Source organism: Sturnus vulgaris, chromosome 1, assembly GCF_052056855.1.
Source record: "Sturnus vulgaris isolate bStuVul1 chromosome 1, bStuVul1.hap1, whole genome shotgun sequence".
NCBI lineage: Eukaryota > Metazoa > Chordata > Aves > Passeriformes > Sturnidae > Sturnus > Sturnus vulgaris.
The window spans coordinates 10,416,966-10,433,613 of NC_142243.1; the positions used below are offsets into that span (position 1 = coordinate 10,416,966).

The window sequence follows — 16,648 nt, forward strand, 5'->3', positions numbered from 1 at the left end:
TTTTTCTAAAAGGAGCCAAAGACTCCTTACTCATTTCATGTTCACTGTATGTAACCTCCACTGCTGCTCATACTAACCTTGGGCATACAATTTAGCTCAGATTCACAAGCTAAAGACTACTTTACAGAATGACAAATACGTTTCAGTCAGCAATGGTAGTATCTACTCAGCATTTTGATCCCCAAATCAATGTTAAGGTACCTCTTTGGTACTTCTGTCACCTACTTATCTCACATATTCCCATTCCCTTCAGCCTGTCCAGAGCCATGCTGCCATCTCTTCTATCCTCTGGTACATAGTGTTAGCACCAGAGCTTTGTAAATCTATGGATAAAGGAAGGGAAACAGCTATGACCATGTGAATTGGTCTAACAAAAAGTAAAGTTCCACTACATAAATATCCATTAAAATGCTAGCTGACTGGCCATCAAGCACAAAATACCCAGCTAAATCATTAATTCCAGCTGAGGATAGACAAGTTTTCAGCCAACCTGACAACACACAACTGCAATGTGCACACTGCAACTTCAAATTGCTTGGGCAAGTCACCAGCAATTAGAACAGCATATCATTCTACTGCTTTTCAGAAGTCCCTTAGATGAGATTATGCAAGATGCTTATCACAGGCCAGGTCTAGATTGAAGCTCTAGGTAACTTGGTTTGCACTACTCAGACTAATAATCATATTCTCATTAGATACATGGATTTGTTGTGATACACACCATACTAATAACACTCACCTTGTAAACAAATTCTTTTTAGTAATTATAATGTCAAACTCATTTATTTAAGTTGAATTCTGACCACTAGGGATCAAAACGGCACTCCAAACAACAGTGATAATTTGTTTGAAGGGGATAAAACCTGCTTTCCAAGCCCACAATTTTAACAACAATCAGCCTTTGCCTTTCTGCAAATGGGCAAGCCATAAAAGATCCCAAACACGGAGGGAGCTTCTGTTGCAATTTTCTTCACTTAATACATCCCACTGCACAAGTTTGCAAGATGTCAAGTGCTCAGCTGCAAAATCCCACTGGTTGTGAGATACTTCAAAATGACTTCACACGCAGGGCTGTTCGGGAAAGTTAATACCACCTTTTCTACTGTAGAGCTGCCACTTATTGGACTCCTAGAGAACAAAAGCTGCATGACTGCAGGCTCCCACGGCTACAGTGTCAGAGAATACAAGGGCTGTAGAAAATGCAGCAATACTTCAGAAAAAGAAAACCAATAAAAATCATGGAATGTTAAAAGCTCTCCATAGGATATGTTTTAGCATATTTTCCATTAGTATTGATATATATCTTCATATAAAAGCTTATTTATACAAACCACAATCAATAGCTGGTAATTCTAGAAACCAGAGGTGTGGATTCACTGTTTGAAAGAGTTTATCAGTTGAATTAGTGACAAGTTAAATGCAGCATTTTAATGCAGCAATAAAAATTATCATCCAACTGAAGAGTTAACTTGTCCATGACTTCAAAAGATAGGGTTTACCAGTCAGCAGTTCAATGTATCTTTGCATAAATAAATGTTGCAGCAATAAGCAGGAGACATTGAAGAGAAAAATGCAAGTTGGCAAACCCGTTTGGAATAGAGATAGCACTACCTACAGCAGAACACTGAGCTAACACAATCAAATGACAATTTTTTCATCACAGAATCACAGAGCAGTTTTTTAGTTGAAAAGGGCCTTTTGAAGGTCATTTAGTTCAACTCCTCTGCAAGAAGCAGGGAAATCTTCAACTAGATCCGATTGCTCAGAGTTCAGTCCAACCTGACCTTGAATGTTTCCAGGGATAGTGCATCCACCACCTCTCTGGGCAACCTGTGCCAATGTTTCACTGATTTAGAAGCACCCATTAATTTCAATTCTGCAAATGCATATAGTAAATCACTGTATCCTTCTGGCTTGCCATTTGGTCATCATAGTCAAGTTCAGGAACTTGAGAGTAACTCTGCTCTTGACTCTACTACAGACAGTCAAATACTTATTTCGACAACTACCTATCCCCCAAGAGGAACCACCTAGATTTTATTGAGACTTGTCAAAAACAGTGGTTTGTAAAAACGTAAGACAGAAGTTTAAAATAAAGGAAAACAGATTTCTTTAGAAACGGCACAATATTCAACCATGCTTGCTTTCCTCGAAGCTGTAATATACTGCTCCATCTGCAAAACAACTAATTGCAACAGCAAGGGCAAGAGTGCCTTATTACTCGTTTTCTCATTAGTTTGAGGGCGATGGGGCAGTCACTCTTCACTTGTACAGATCTGTCCCTGTGGACACCTGGTGAGTGGTTAACCTGAGGAGTTACAAGAATATTTTCAGGAGGGACTGAGACCATCTGGTCAAGCAACATGGTATTTCAGCCTACTGGTTTCACTCTGCAACATCCACAACCACCTTCACAAAAAGAAAGATAGGGGTTTGTTTAGTGGGGAGGAGTTGATTTTTATTTTTTTTTTTATTTGAGGTTTTTGAGAGGTTTTTTTGGGCGGTTTTACTGTTTTGGTTTTTTGAAAGTTGACAGCATGGTTGTTTACTGTCAAGTACTTTCCAAACCATCTGGTTATAAGAATCCCACCATTTCAAAAGATACCAGATACAAACCAGCCCACAGGATGACTATACAGATAAGTGCACACAACCACATGATCACTCTTGCCTGGATGCCAAGCCAAGCAGAGCTGGAATTGCTCTCATCCAAAAGCTACACGTGTGTGTTAATGTGGTGCCCACATCAGACTAACCTTTACACTGCATTTTAGTGCCAGTTTAGGTATCTTAGTATGGGCAGAGTCAATGTGCAACTGTCTGAAGGTATTTATAAACACACTGCATCCACATGCACCACAGCCTTGCAAATAGTCTGGAAAAGACATCTATCTCCTTGACTGTTACACAGCAATCAAAACCCCTACTGCTCTTGCTGACCTCCCCAAAAACCTCCCTGGAGTGTAGCCCCCAATCCTCCTGCTTTCATTAGTAGACATCTCCAATTTTTCTAATTCATATTCAAAGTGTGCTTTTCTGCAGTCTGTTGCACTGTCTAGAGTTACTACAGTCTGAGTAGCAGCATGCGTTCTCTCAACCAAATCAGTCACACAGATCTGTTATTTAAAAACATGCAAAACCCCAAACAATGCTCTAGGGCTGAGATCTTGCCTGCCAACTTTCAGCCCAGAGTAATCAGCCCTTAAAAAGAGATTTATAAATGCAAGTGCTGACAACTAACTTTCACCCTGCAAACACCATAAAACAAAAAAAGCTCACTAGAATAAAAGAATTTTTCACTGCTCTTCCAGTAAGTACAAACAAAAATAGATTTGAGTTTGGCTTTGTGCGGAATTCTTCCTAGCAAACATTTTAGAAACTTTAAACACAGATTAAGATAAAAGTTTTCACAAGGCTAATACAGAAATACACTTCAGTAACATGAGAAAGCTTAAAATGTTTTCCAAACAGAGGTGCATTGCTTAACTTGAGCCTCGTAACAAACTTCCAGCTGCAGGCCAGAAATCCTCTTTCTACTGTGAGAGACAATGTACTTTCTCACCATCTGCCACACACTTGTGTACCCAGAGGACCGCGACACTACAGCAGAGGTAATCAGAGCTACCACTGACCTCAGCTCTGAAAAGTTTTAGCACCTGCTGAAGACATCACATAGACATTTATATGAGAAACAAAAGATGCCTTTTCCAAAAAGATGCTACAATTTTAATACATTAGCTCCTCTTTAAACGAAGTTTAACTTTTCTTTATTAGTTTCACCAGCATTGTGAATAGCCAAAGCATATGTATCATGTCAAGAGTTAATCATGTTCTCAGTCCCAGTAAAGGTGCCAACTCAGACACAGGATATATGGTTAGGCTTATACAGCCTCATCAAGAAAAACTGGAAAAACCCCTGAAAGGCTAGAAGTATACCTCTTAGTGTTATAAGCACTAATACAAACTTTCAATTTTCATCAGGTGTTGTTTGAAAATACTTTCAAAAAAAGATTTCACCTGTTAGAGTTGACCTATCATCCTGCTGCATGGGGTACATGTTACCACTCTGTAGTTTAGTAACATCATCCAAGCTGTATCATACCCACAGAGAAAACTTGTGACAGAACTCAGGCGTTTCCATCTTTCCTTCAAAGCAGAAAATCAGTTTTTTAACAGAACAGATTTGACAAGCAATCTAGCTTTTAAAGGATGGCATCATTTAAAACAAAATATACTGTGAAGAAGTTCCATTACCACAGTAGATAAAATAGCTGTGGAATGAGAAATCTAACAACACCAAAAGCATATCTGTTTGTGGCAATCTCCACAATCATCACTGCGCCTACATCAGTTGTAAAATCTCTATTACACAACAGCAATTAAAAAGCTGACATGAGATAAATATTTAGTCACAGCATGTGTCTACAGAAGTCTTGAATGCACAACTATTAAAAATCATCACAAGATTCTCAATTCGTTTAACTGCTGATTAGCTAAACAGTTGGGGAAGAGGTTGAAAATTCACCTCTGGAGCTTAGTGTTTAGACCCAGCAATTTATGCAAGTCTGTCAGATGAAGATTTCAAGGTATACAAGCATCCAATGTACATGCCAGCATGGTGGCTGGAAAGTTAGATTACAAAAGCCCGAGCAAAGAACCATAGGATTTGTTTCAGTTTTCCTTCCTGCCAAGAAAATGACTTATGCCCCAGCCCTTTCCAGAATAATGCAACTTCTGGGTTCCTGAAGAGGAACACAGACATAAGCATTGGGGGCAAACCTACAACAGTACACTTGGCAGACTCAAGGCACTTCAAAATACACAAGGCAATCAGGTGTTAGCAAGAAATACAGTGTCAGAAGAACTTAAAACTTAATGCTATACTTTTTTAACATCCTTCAACAGAAAACACAAGCACAAGTAATTTAGAGCTGCTGCTGCATCTACTTCACGAGGTTTTTTTTAAATCTCTTCTGTTGTTTATAGGGTTGACAGCCTCCAAAATTGTTCCGCAATTCTATTAATTATCTCTTCAAATTATCCCTTTAAGAAAAGCTGAAATAGTAAATCTTGCTATTTGAAAGGAATGCTGCATTTTCTTTATTTAAAGATCTATGAAACATTTCTGTGTGAGGCTTCCCAAGCAATTCACAACTCTCATCACTTACTGAGCATTCTCCCTCACACAGAAACCTATGCAATGAAGAGTACACTAGAACTGATTACTCTGCAAGTCTGGAAATCCAGATCATTACAGTAATTAGCCATCCAAAAGATGCCAAGCAGCACGTTACTAAACAAAGGTGATAAAGTACCAAAGAAACCTGATACTGGTACATGATAAGCACTCTGTACAGAGGCATACGAAAAACTCTTTCAGTGAAGAGCAAGAAAAATGGGAAGAGGATAAAGTTACAGTCTTACTCACCATCTCAAACAAGAAGATGATGTCAACAGTGCACAGAAGATAACAGGATGACCTCCACCAACAAAAAATTATGATTATCATTTTTGTATCTAGCCTTTTATGCACTGTATTTCAAATATATGTGCTTAACAAAAAATGAAATAATTTCACTACACTCAATGGTGTCGCAAAGAATTTCTGCAACCCTCCTGCATGCCAAGAAGCTTCACATGCAGTCACTATCTGATGTGCACTCAAACATCACTCCAGAGATGGACTAAGAAGCCTGTGGATCACATTCTCCTCAGTAATGCAATAAACCAGATGTTTAATGGTATATACACTTACCATTTAAGAACACTAGGAGTGCCTACTAAGCAGGAATAAGCCACTGGGAAGAAATTTTTACGCCTGATAAGAATGTCATGTGCCTTGAAGACAAGAGTGATTGTGTCATGAGCAGTTTTCAGTTTGCTTATGGCTTGTTCTCCGTTTTCAAGTCTGAAGCAGCACTCTCCTGACTGCAGGCTGAAGCACATTACATTAAGAAACCCAACTCATTAATTAACAGGAGTTGCTTCATATTGCACATCCATCACAAACCCACAAGCTTGTTTTCCTCACTGTAAGTGGACTAACAGCACACACCCTGCAGGTTATTCATAAAGATGTATACTTAATTTCTATTATAACTATCGTGTTAGATAAGATATTTATCAGATGATGATTTCAAAAGTACCACACTTAATTAAAATTCATCTCTTGACTCTGATTTGTGCATTTTCTAAGAAATCCCTCAAATAGCAGAGTTAAATTGTTAGCAGCTCAGCCAAATCATGAAAAATTCTGAAAAGTGGAATGCTATATAAATTAATTATGAACATAGTTCTCCACAACCTCGTTCTCTCTTGATAAGCTGAATGTAGAATCACATCCTTATATTCATTACCAAAGCCTACAAAAAGCAGAAAACATCTCACATTGAATGAAAAAGGTTTTAAAAGTTTCTAAAGAAAGAGATCGTGAATTTGTTACTCAAGTAGATTATGTAAGTACCTCAGAATATAATATAATGATTAATGATTTTCCACTAAAATGCTCCATCACTTTCCCTCCCTTATATTTGTGAGCATTTCACTTCCTACCTCCCAGCTCTGGCATGACTTTTTACTTCTTCAGGACAGAAAACATCACTGGCAAGAACAGAATTTTAATAAATTTGAACACCCCATTCCCAGTTAAACAGAGAACTACACAGGAGTTGCCTCACATGCACTTTACTTCTGTGACCACCAGAAGAGCAGTGGAGGAGAGAGGATTCAAGGTGAATGCCTGGTGGCGTTAATCCTTCTGTCCTGCTCTAGGAAATTAGAGGAGCAGAGCACTGCAAACCAAGTCCTTCAGTTCTGAGTGGAAGTGAACAGCTTAAGTCCACATAACTCTGCTTCTGCTGTTATAAAACATCACAGGTAGTTTCTAAGACCAATTTAAAAAACCCAAAAAACCCCCAAAAATAAAAAAGCAAAGTAAAGGCTACAGTAACATATCTGCAGGACCTTCACAACAGAAACCCCAGCAGATTGCAGCACATTGCCTGTACTGAATTAAAGAGTGAAAGGACAGGCCAGTGCAAGCCACTGCTCTTCTGCACTGAAGTAATCAGAAAACTAATGAAGTCTAAATACAGGGCAAACAATGCTTTAGCTACAGAATGACAAGCTTGGAGTTGGATCCCACACTCTGCACAGCATATCAGCCTCTGCCTCCAAACTACATTTGAAATACATTTGTTAAATAAGCCTAACCATAGAGGCAGACTAATTTTTCCTATAATCTAAAACCAGCCAGTCTAAATAATGACTAAGAATATAAATCCCCTTATATTTATGCCTAATATGGGTTAAGAGAAACTGCAGGATGTGATGGAAGCACCCTCCTTCTACAAGATTTTTTCATTAATTAATATATTCTAATAGTTGATTAGGTTCTCATAAGAGCATAGGCATCACCTATTATACTAACCCACTGCTCACATTAATTTCTTCTAACACTCCCATCCACTTGCATTTACCTGTTACACTTGCCTAAGCTACAAGGCAACAGCCTGTGCTTGCAGTGTCCAGTGCTGCAGGATTCTGATCTGCAAACACAAGTCACAGCTGAGGCGATACTAAGTAAAGTCTCGGTATTTTTACTAATATGCATAAATTTAACTGCTAAAATTGTTTACTTTCTGCACAAATATTAATTCTAGATGCTTTGGAGTGATCTTTGATAGGCTAATTGCATTTTCTCTGAAAGTCAAAGCTTCTCAATAACTTCAGAGATCTTTATGCCAACAAATTAGCTGGGAGACTGTTCCAGGTTTTTAATGTAATACCAATATTTAATATCAAATACTGCACACTGATCCAAAAATTAATTATCATTTCACACAAATGTTAAATGATGGGGAAAAATTATGTAAAGCATCACAAAAATATATTTCTAAGTTTTAGCACCATCAAATACAAAACCTGGCCTAAATCAACTATCACCATCCATGTTCCTTGCTTGCACTAATGTGACGTAAGTCAAAAACTGCACAACACTTCTATACACACAGAAAGCAGAAGAGCAATTGATTAAAAACAGTACATTGAACTGGTGAGAAAATTCAAGCTTGCCCTGGAGTAGACAGGGCAAGAGCAAATACCTGTTAGCACTAATGACTGGATTTCACAAAATATTGCTCATTCCTGTATTATTTTTAAATAGTCAATACAGAACACTACATGGTAGCTTAAACTCGAACTCTTAAAAAAGGCCTGTATTGTTCTTTCCCATAGCCAACCAAAACACTTCAATAAGAGATTAACATGACTATCAGAAAACAGATCTATGATCTACTTCATTCAAACTATTCTTTATTTTGACAGACATCTTATTTCCAGCAGGTAAGTTTACTTTGGCACTCTGGACACCAAGTCTGTCTCATCCTACCATACCTTCTCTGAATTCATGCACATATGAGGAATTATTATGCAAAGATAATATCTTGCATAAGAATGTATTTTCTTTGTTTCCCTTCCTTCCCCACATAACTGGCCTGCTCTCACATAACCAATGAAGTAAGGGGGGGTTTTGGTGTTTGCCTTTCTTTAAAGTAGAGATTGAAAGGAAGTACGAGATTAATTTTCCTATTCCTCTGCTGAAGGAAGCAACAGTTAATCATGCTAAGAGCTCACACAGAGCAGTGAAGTTTACAGAGACTGTTGCACTTTCACTATGAGAGACAGTTCCAGGCTAAGACAAACTGACTCCTGACTTGGAGTGAAAACTAGAAAGATACTGAACTTTGCTGGGTAACATACTCACCAGCATCTCAGCATGTCAGGCTCACTGTAAGTGGACCTGTCATTTCATAAATTCTGTTTGTTTAACAAACCAACTGCCAGTTCTTCAGTATTTTACTAGTTGCTTCAAGTTTTTAAAGCCAAGAGGCAGCAACTGATGGTCTACTTGGCTTTACCCAGTTCTTCAAAGAAAAACTAAATCTTCAAATGCTGTAACACATGATGAGGTCCCAGGAGGTTTAGCACTTGCTTAGAAGGAACAAGTAAAATATTGTGCATGAAGAGTGTCAGTTTGGCAATGCTGGGAACAACGAACTTCCTTGTTTCAATTACTGAATGTTCCTCCTCACGATTTACCAATACCAACTCTACGTTTTCCGCATTCTTCACTACACTGCTAACCAGAGTGGCTGAGGCACTCTCAGCCTGCCTCTGACTCTGGTGGGACACTTGGCAAAGGTAAAGGAAACAACTAACCCAGCTCTGCTGGGCAGGGTTTTATGAACATCATCTTCCTCAGAAAAATTTCGAAGCTGGTAGAAGCAAATGCATTATTTCATGATGAAAGACAAGATTAAAAACACCACTTGAAGCTATAGGGTTAATATTTAGTGCCGTTCCAAGGGTGAGGTTAGAAGTCTGGCCTTGTTTAACAGATCTTAATAGTCTTATCTTAGAATATTGCTGTTACTTGGATTCCACATTTCAAGTCTGCAATCAGTGTTGCACTTAAGCAAGAGGAGGTCAAAAGCTGCATTTGGAATTTCCAGGACCCTTAATATTTTTAGTACTTTGAATTATTATTTAAGACACACACATAGCTTTAAAGCCAATTTGCCAAGTTCTTTTTTCGTTTGCCATGACATTCTGCGACCATACAATACACTCTTAATTCAGGGAAGCAAAAATCTAACACCAAGGATCTCAAATTCAAATGCACACAGAACTAGAATTCTGGAAAAGATTTGATGCAAACCAATGGGACAACCATCAAAGTGCTCCTGGAATATATCTTCCCTCACAACAGGCCTGAGTAAACCAAGAGAGAAAAGGATCTACACCTACATAAAGTCCAAGTGAGAGGCATATATAACCAAATAAGACGTTGATAATGCCAGTGATAAGCAAAAAGGTACAGTGACAATTTTTGTCCCAATACGAATGCACACAGCAATCCTTGACAATGCAAAGAGTATTTCAGTAAACAGTCATGCAGCAAAACAAACAGCTTGGGATGAACTCCCCTCAAGCTCTGGGGTTTAGTTTTTTTGGGGTGTTTTTTCAGATGACTTGAAACGCATTCATTGACCTAAAATGTTAGTTTAAGTTTTGAAACATGTTCAGGACCAAATCTAAAATGAAATTTAGCTACTTACAGAAGAAGCATCATTTAACTTTAAGGTTTTGTAAAAGAAAAGGAAGCTAATATTTTTAACAATGATATTTCATTAACCTCTTCGTCAAAAATAGAATTTAACCCCAATAATCCAGTCATTTAAATATTACTTCCTCTTTTAATGAAAGCTACTATCCTCCATTACAAGCTTCACCGAAACCAGAAGCAACTCTTGCTTAGTTTTAAAACACTGTATGAAAGACTATCACCTCTTGGATGCACATTTGTTCAGAGTTAAGGCACCCCACCTTGCTAGAGTATCACTGCAATCAAAACTACTGGTAATTCAGGTTTTGACTCACAGTTAAAGGATGGACTGCCAATATTTCAGCTTGGATTTAACGACAATAATCCTTCCTTGCAAGTCAAAATAACTGGGCACAGATCCTTCTAAAAATTCCACTGATTCCTTGAATCCAGGCAGTTAGAAAACACAATGCTAACTAAGAAAATTGCAATCATAAAAAATAGACTATAAGCTAAGCTGCAACATATGTTCATTAAAAAGAGTCCCTTCCCTTCTTTACAGCATAATTTTTTGGACATTTATTATGAAGAATTGGACAAGAAGCTTTAAATGTGAGCAGGGACACAAACCCAAGATCCGGGAGACATGCCAATGTAGACAATGATATTCTGACCAAATTGTTTGCCTTGCTGCTTTAAACAGCAACATGGTGACCATTTTCTGTCCCCATCCGTCGGGCAGCAACAAATTGAATGGGCATGAAACTGAGATAAGACTGCAAATTCTGCACATACAGGTAGCTCAGCACTTACAGGAACCGTGCCCCAGTACATTCTTCACTTTTGCTCTACTTTTTAATTTCTAAAACAAGAATCAGAAACCAGGAGGATACATCCAAACATTTGAGCATAAACCCTCAGCACTAGGGTATGAAAAAGCAAACTACTTTGGACATTGGCCTGTTGATTCATCAGTTCTTTGTTTGAACAACAGTCAGAGTCAGACTCTGTTGTGGGGCAACCTGTGACAGCATCACAACCTGTGAAAATACGCATATGGATACCAACAGTGACCGAAAACAAAACCATAAAGCTGCCAAGAGACATCACTGTAAAGCTTTCAAACCTTTCATTAAGTTTCTGCCAAATGAGATTTATGAAATTATTTTTTTCCTCAACGTAGTTACTATTTAACTAATATTTTGTTTCTCAGGTTTCTCTGTCAGATCACTGGGATCCTGTAATTATAAAATACTTTACTTGAAAACAGACTGCAGAACATTAGATCTGCTGAGAAACACTGATGAACACTTTCAACAGAATAAAAGAAATCTACGGTGTTTTAAGCAAGTTTGCAATTCCACTAACATGACAGATGGAAGTCCGCCTTACGAATAGTACAAATGAAGTATTCACCATTGCTGCTTACTTCCAGAAGTCAGGAGGGAAGGGTCAATATGAGGCCGAGAGGGAATTTACCCATCCAAAGGGAAAATACTGTTTAGATACTTGTGCCAAAAACCACAAGAAATCTAAAAGCAAAATAAGGTGATACAGTATTTAGACTTCCAAAAAGCCCAGCACAAGTTTTAGATAAAATAACTCTATGCACTTCACACTGAAAACTCAGTGTATTCGTGAACATATTGCATGTGAAATTCTGATACCATCTGAAGGTGTAATTTCCGAAGTCTGTATTGCCAGTATTTGCTGTTTTCAATAATCAAAGTGATATTGGCGTTTTAGAGAAGAATCCCTAACAGATAAAGCAATTGTGTCCAATTCATCACAGGCTACCACAGCAGACAGATGCCTGTACACTTCTATAGGCACCTATATTTCTACGTTCAACAGTCCAGAACTCAAAGTTGTTTATACCTGCCACAACCTTAAATACACGTACACTGAAGTTGATACATCTGTGAACACAGAGGCAATCCAGAGTAAACCTTTACTGTAGGATATGCTCTCTGGGACACCAGCTCCTTACATGCCAACAGCCTTATGAGAATAACAACAGAGCTGCTGGAAGTGCAGAGGTGGCAATCCATTCAGCTTATGAACAACTGATTCCTTTTGTATTACATCATTCAACTACCCATTAAGGAGCTGGACTGACAGGATCCAGAATACGCATAGCCCAGCCCTCCATGGTAAACGAGAGCGTTGAAAAGATTAAGATTCAAAGAAATTGGTGATTCATCAGGGTGTCAAAACAGCACTTCCCCAATTCCCGGCAATGTTCTAGGCCAAGCAGCTAGCCACATATTAGTAACCTCTGTCAGACTTCCAATTTTGGAGTTAATTGCTGTTCCTGAAACACATACCCAGACACAAAATACCTGCAGCAGCACACATCACAGTATGAACACTGTCACGGCTATCCTAATCGCACATTTAATGCTGTATTATAGTCACACCTAATTTAAGCACTCCAAAGTACCTTTGTTCTCTGCAGGTATTGCTCTGCAGCATCTGCTTCCGAATGGAGGGGCACCCTCCTTTAGAAAGGGGATGGAACAGCTACACACACAGATGTGAAAGACCAATGATTTCATAAATCCTTGGCTCCATCACATCACCAAAATTTAAGTACCACCAGCTGGGAACCAATTAACAGAAATTGTTTCTATCTTGCAATACTTTTATAGAACTTGAGTAGATGAATGGGTGGAACAGAAATCAACTGCTGGTCTCCTGTTCCTAACAAGTTCCTCAAACTTGTTGGTTGTAGACATATCTTTATCATTAGACAGTCAAAGTCATATGCTTAAAGAAAAGAAACAGATTGTTGGAATAGCAACGGGTCTTCTTCACTTATCCAGTACTTACAGTACAAAAACACTTCTTGACCAGGTGAAATATCACTCAGTTTTATATTCAGAGAAGTTGCTTAAGAGTGAGATTTTTGTGTTTCATCATGACGATACACTACCCTTGAGTTTAGCACAGAGGAGTTAATGCACAGGAAAAGAAAACAGAGCTTTCCCAATGCATTAGCTTGAAAATGCAAATACAGTTAGAACTGGTGCCTTTGACAAAGCACAACGTAAGTTCAGGGGAAGAGTGTGTGTGCGTGTCTTCTCTTTTATGAGGGATCACAAACTTTGAAACAGTGCTAGTTTTAAGTTTTACATCACTTTCCTCTCCATAATTCAATTACTGTCTTCCGTGGTAAAATCCACCCATCTAGATCTTGTATATGGACTAAAATCATAATATTGATTTCAGCATGTGCAGGCTTTGCTTTCAGAACAACATTGCTCAAACAGCTTTCCAGGGCCTTTACTACAAGAGTAGCTTTTATTCTCATCTTCTACACAGCTCTCCACACACCATTGCCTCTTTCAAAACTGCAGGGAGAGGGTTAATTTTCTTCCTTACAACGTCCTGTTTTGTAACATCCTGTCCTTCCTACTCATACCTGTGTGCCCATTCTGAATGTAAATGCACGAGACTTCCAATACTCCTGTTAGCTGAGTGTCACTGATTACATGAAGGAAATAAAATGCAGCCGGAGATTATTTTCTACAGTTATGTCTAAGACTTAGACAAACCTGTTGTCCAAAAATGTCATTTTGCTAGCAAATGCTTAGAGGAACAGGGAACTTCGCAAACCACACTCATTACGTCTTACATCATGTAAGTTTCTCATATGTGTGCATACATGCACATACACACAAATCACACTCCCAAAGCTCAATATTCTCCAGACTCTAGAATATGTTTCTTTGCTTGCTTCAACTCTTTCTGCCAGTGACAGCCCTCCTGACACTGCATTTGTGAGCTACCTCCACAGCCACCTTTGCACCTCCAAGACAAGAGTGCTCTTCTTCAAGATCAATGAGGCTGCGGCCCTTGCAAGCCCTGCTCCTTCCAACACAGGCACAAGAAAAGGCAAGTCAAGTGCTTTATGTGCTTATTTGTGTGCCTTACCTGTTAATTTACAAGAATGTGAATGCCTGATGAATATATATAGACACCATGGAATTAAACATTAATAGTGCTGAAGGTCCTAAAAGCCACCTAGTTTAAAAAAAAATCAAACTGATGGAACACATCTACACCTAACTACTTAGCTTTTTCTAACTCATTTTTTGCTACCTTTAAGCTGTCACTTTATATTTGTCATGCACTGTGGTCACAAACATGCCTTTTCCGTGTCTAGCATGTGCATTTTGTGAGGTAATGTAATAAATATTTAACAAAGAGTTTATATTACCATGCCAATTAAGCTCTCAACTGATTTAAAGCCAAAGCTGCTGTGAGATATGAGACTTAATAAGAGACGCAGCAACAGATCAGTACAGAACATGCAGATTACACAAACCTGGCTGTATTGACTTTGCATTTCAGTAAATAAACCAAGGATTTAACTTCACTCTAATCGAAATAAATCATCAGAAACTGCCTACGTGGTTTCTGTACGTCTCAAAGAAACAAAAACCCCCAAACAAAATCCCCAAGCCCCCATAACTGCCTCCAGTTCCAGATCTTCGGTTTTGCTCTATAATGAAACAGATTTAAGACACAGCCCCATATCTAAGCAATATATATAATAAATACGTATCAGTCATTCCTACTTTCTATGTGTATATTGGCATTAAAGCCAGCCACAAAAAGCAACCTAGTCAGCATATACTTGTGCTGGCACCTTTATTCCCCCACAGTTTTTGCGTATAAATGGGTAAAAAAAAACCCAACAGAAACAATTACAAGGTAATTCAATCTAACCCAGAACACTGTGTGTGCTTAAGAACCCAACTACTTACAATTATTTATTAAGGAATATCTAAGAGATCAAATGCTTTCAATTGATTCAAGCAAACTTTTATCTCTGTTTGAATAAAGATTTTTTCCCAAAATGTAAGACCAATTAAATGCAGGAACAATTGTGGCTTCCATATAAAGAGCATACACACATAAACGACAACACATCTAGAAGAATAAAATTTTCTATAGACATTGTACACAAAATATATACTACTTTTTATATGTGTATTATCAGGCCTCGGCCTAGTTTTCACCTCCTTTTCATTTCCCACAAAAAAAAATTTAAAAATATAAAAAATATCAATACTGTTGTAATAGCTAGAGTGATTAAGCTGATTAGCTTCATATCTTGAGAACTGACTTGAAGAAATGCTTACAAATCAGCAGGGAGAAGTGAAAGTTCAACTGATAAAAAGTTACCAGACCAGAATCAAAACCCAAGAGTTGTGAAATCCTAGCAAGTCGAAAAAAAAATACAACATGCTTTGACCTTTGAGAATTTATCCAGTCTGTAAAAACCATATAAGTTTGACATGAAACTCCAACCACAAGACAGACCTTCCAATAGGAATCCTTGAGGCAGTACTTAAAAAAGATTCCTTCTCCAGTTTTACTAAGGATTCAGAGGCCGACAAAACTAGGCCAGAGACAAGATGCAGAATCGGAAGCCAGAATTCCCATGGTTTTACCCCAACAGTGACTCAAGTTTAAACAGTGGTTTTGAAACCAGCTCTCTCTCTCTGTGGCCACAGGCAAGTCTTAACCACTCTGCCTCAATTCGCTTACCTGCAGAATAAAAATAATTATACTTATCTGCCACACAGGAATCTCATACAACAAACACTGTTTGGCAAGTGCACATCTGTTTAAACTGTGGACAAAGCTACGTAGTAATTTTGAGCACCTGGACAAACTGAAACTGAGAGTGAAAACAACTTCGCTGAAGCAGCTACCGAAGGCCCAACAACAACAAAATCCTGGGGGCAACGCAGCGTCCGTGTGCTCCCGCAGGTACTGCTGTGCAGCCCGGGCGCACCCCCGGCCCGCCGGCAATTCACCTGCTCAGGACACGGCTCGCGTGGAAAGTCAGCGACGTGCCCGGCGCGATGGGCCGGGGGCTGGCACCGCCTGCTACTCCGGAGGGTGCCAGCCGCCCATCCGCCCCGGCCGGGCAGCCGGGAAGGCTCCAGGCGGGTCCCCCCGGCGCTCGCCCCTTCCCGCTAGCCCCGCGGCACACGCGGCTCTCCCGCAAGGCCCCGTCGGCGCGGGGGCAAAGCTCACCCGCTGTGCCCGGGGCGGCGAGGCCGCAGTGCGGGAGCGGCCCCGGCGGCTCGCCCGCCCTACCCCCGCCACCACCGCGGCCCCGAGCCGGGATCCTCCTCCTCCCTCCCGTCTCTCCCCCGGGAACCGCCTCGGGTGGGAAGATGGCGGCTCCGGCCGCCTCCCCGGTGCGAGGGGGCGGCGGAGCGGGTGGTGTCGCTCCCCCTTCGGCCCCGCCATCCCCCCGCACCGGGAGATGCGGGTGCGGAACGGCCCCGGCGGGCGCCGCCGCCCGGAGGGCGCGGGCCGGGCGGCCCCTCGCACTCACCTGTCACCAACAGCCGCCGCCGCCCTCGGGCCGGGGCTCGGCACGGGGGACACGGGCGGGCACGGGGAGAGGGGGGGGCTCCGCCGGCGCGGGGCCTTTCACTCCTGTCGGGTTCCCGCGGGCGCCGGGGCCTCTCGCCGCGCCGCCGCCGCCGCCGGGGCCTCGCCGCCGGATGCCGTAAG

General features: G+C 40.3%; 1 protein-coding gene across 2 annotated transcripts in view; it reads right to left on the reverse strand.

The window, feature by feature from the left end:
• Nucleotides 1–16,608, reverse strand: part of LARP4B (La ribonucleoprotein 4B) — a 54,516-nt gene extending 37,908 nt beyond the window's left edge. The window contains exon 1 of one of the 2 annotated variants that reach the window (XM_014872256.2): nucleotides 16,467–16,608. The gene's annotated coding sequence lies outside the window, so the exon portion shown is untranslated. The remainder of the gene's footprint in view (nucleotides 1–16,466) is intronic. The other variant, XM_014872254.2, reaches the window with a different exon arrangement.
• Between the last annotated feature and the right edge of the window lie 40 nt (nucleotides 16,609–16,648).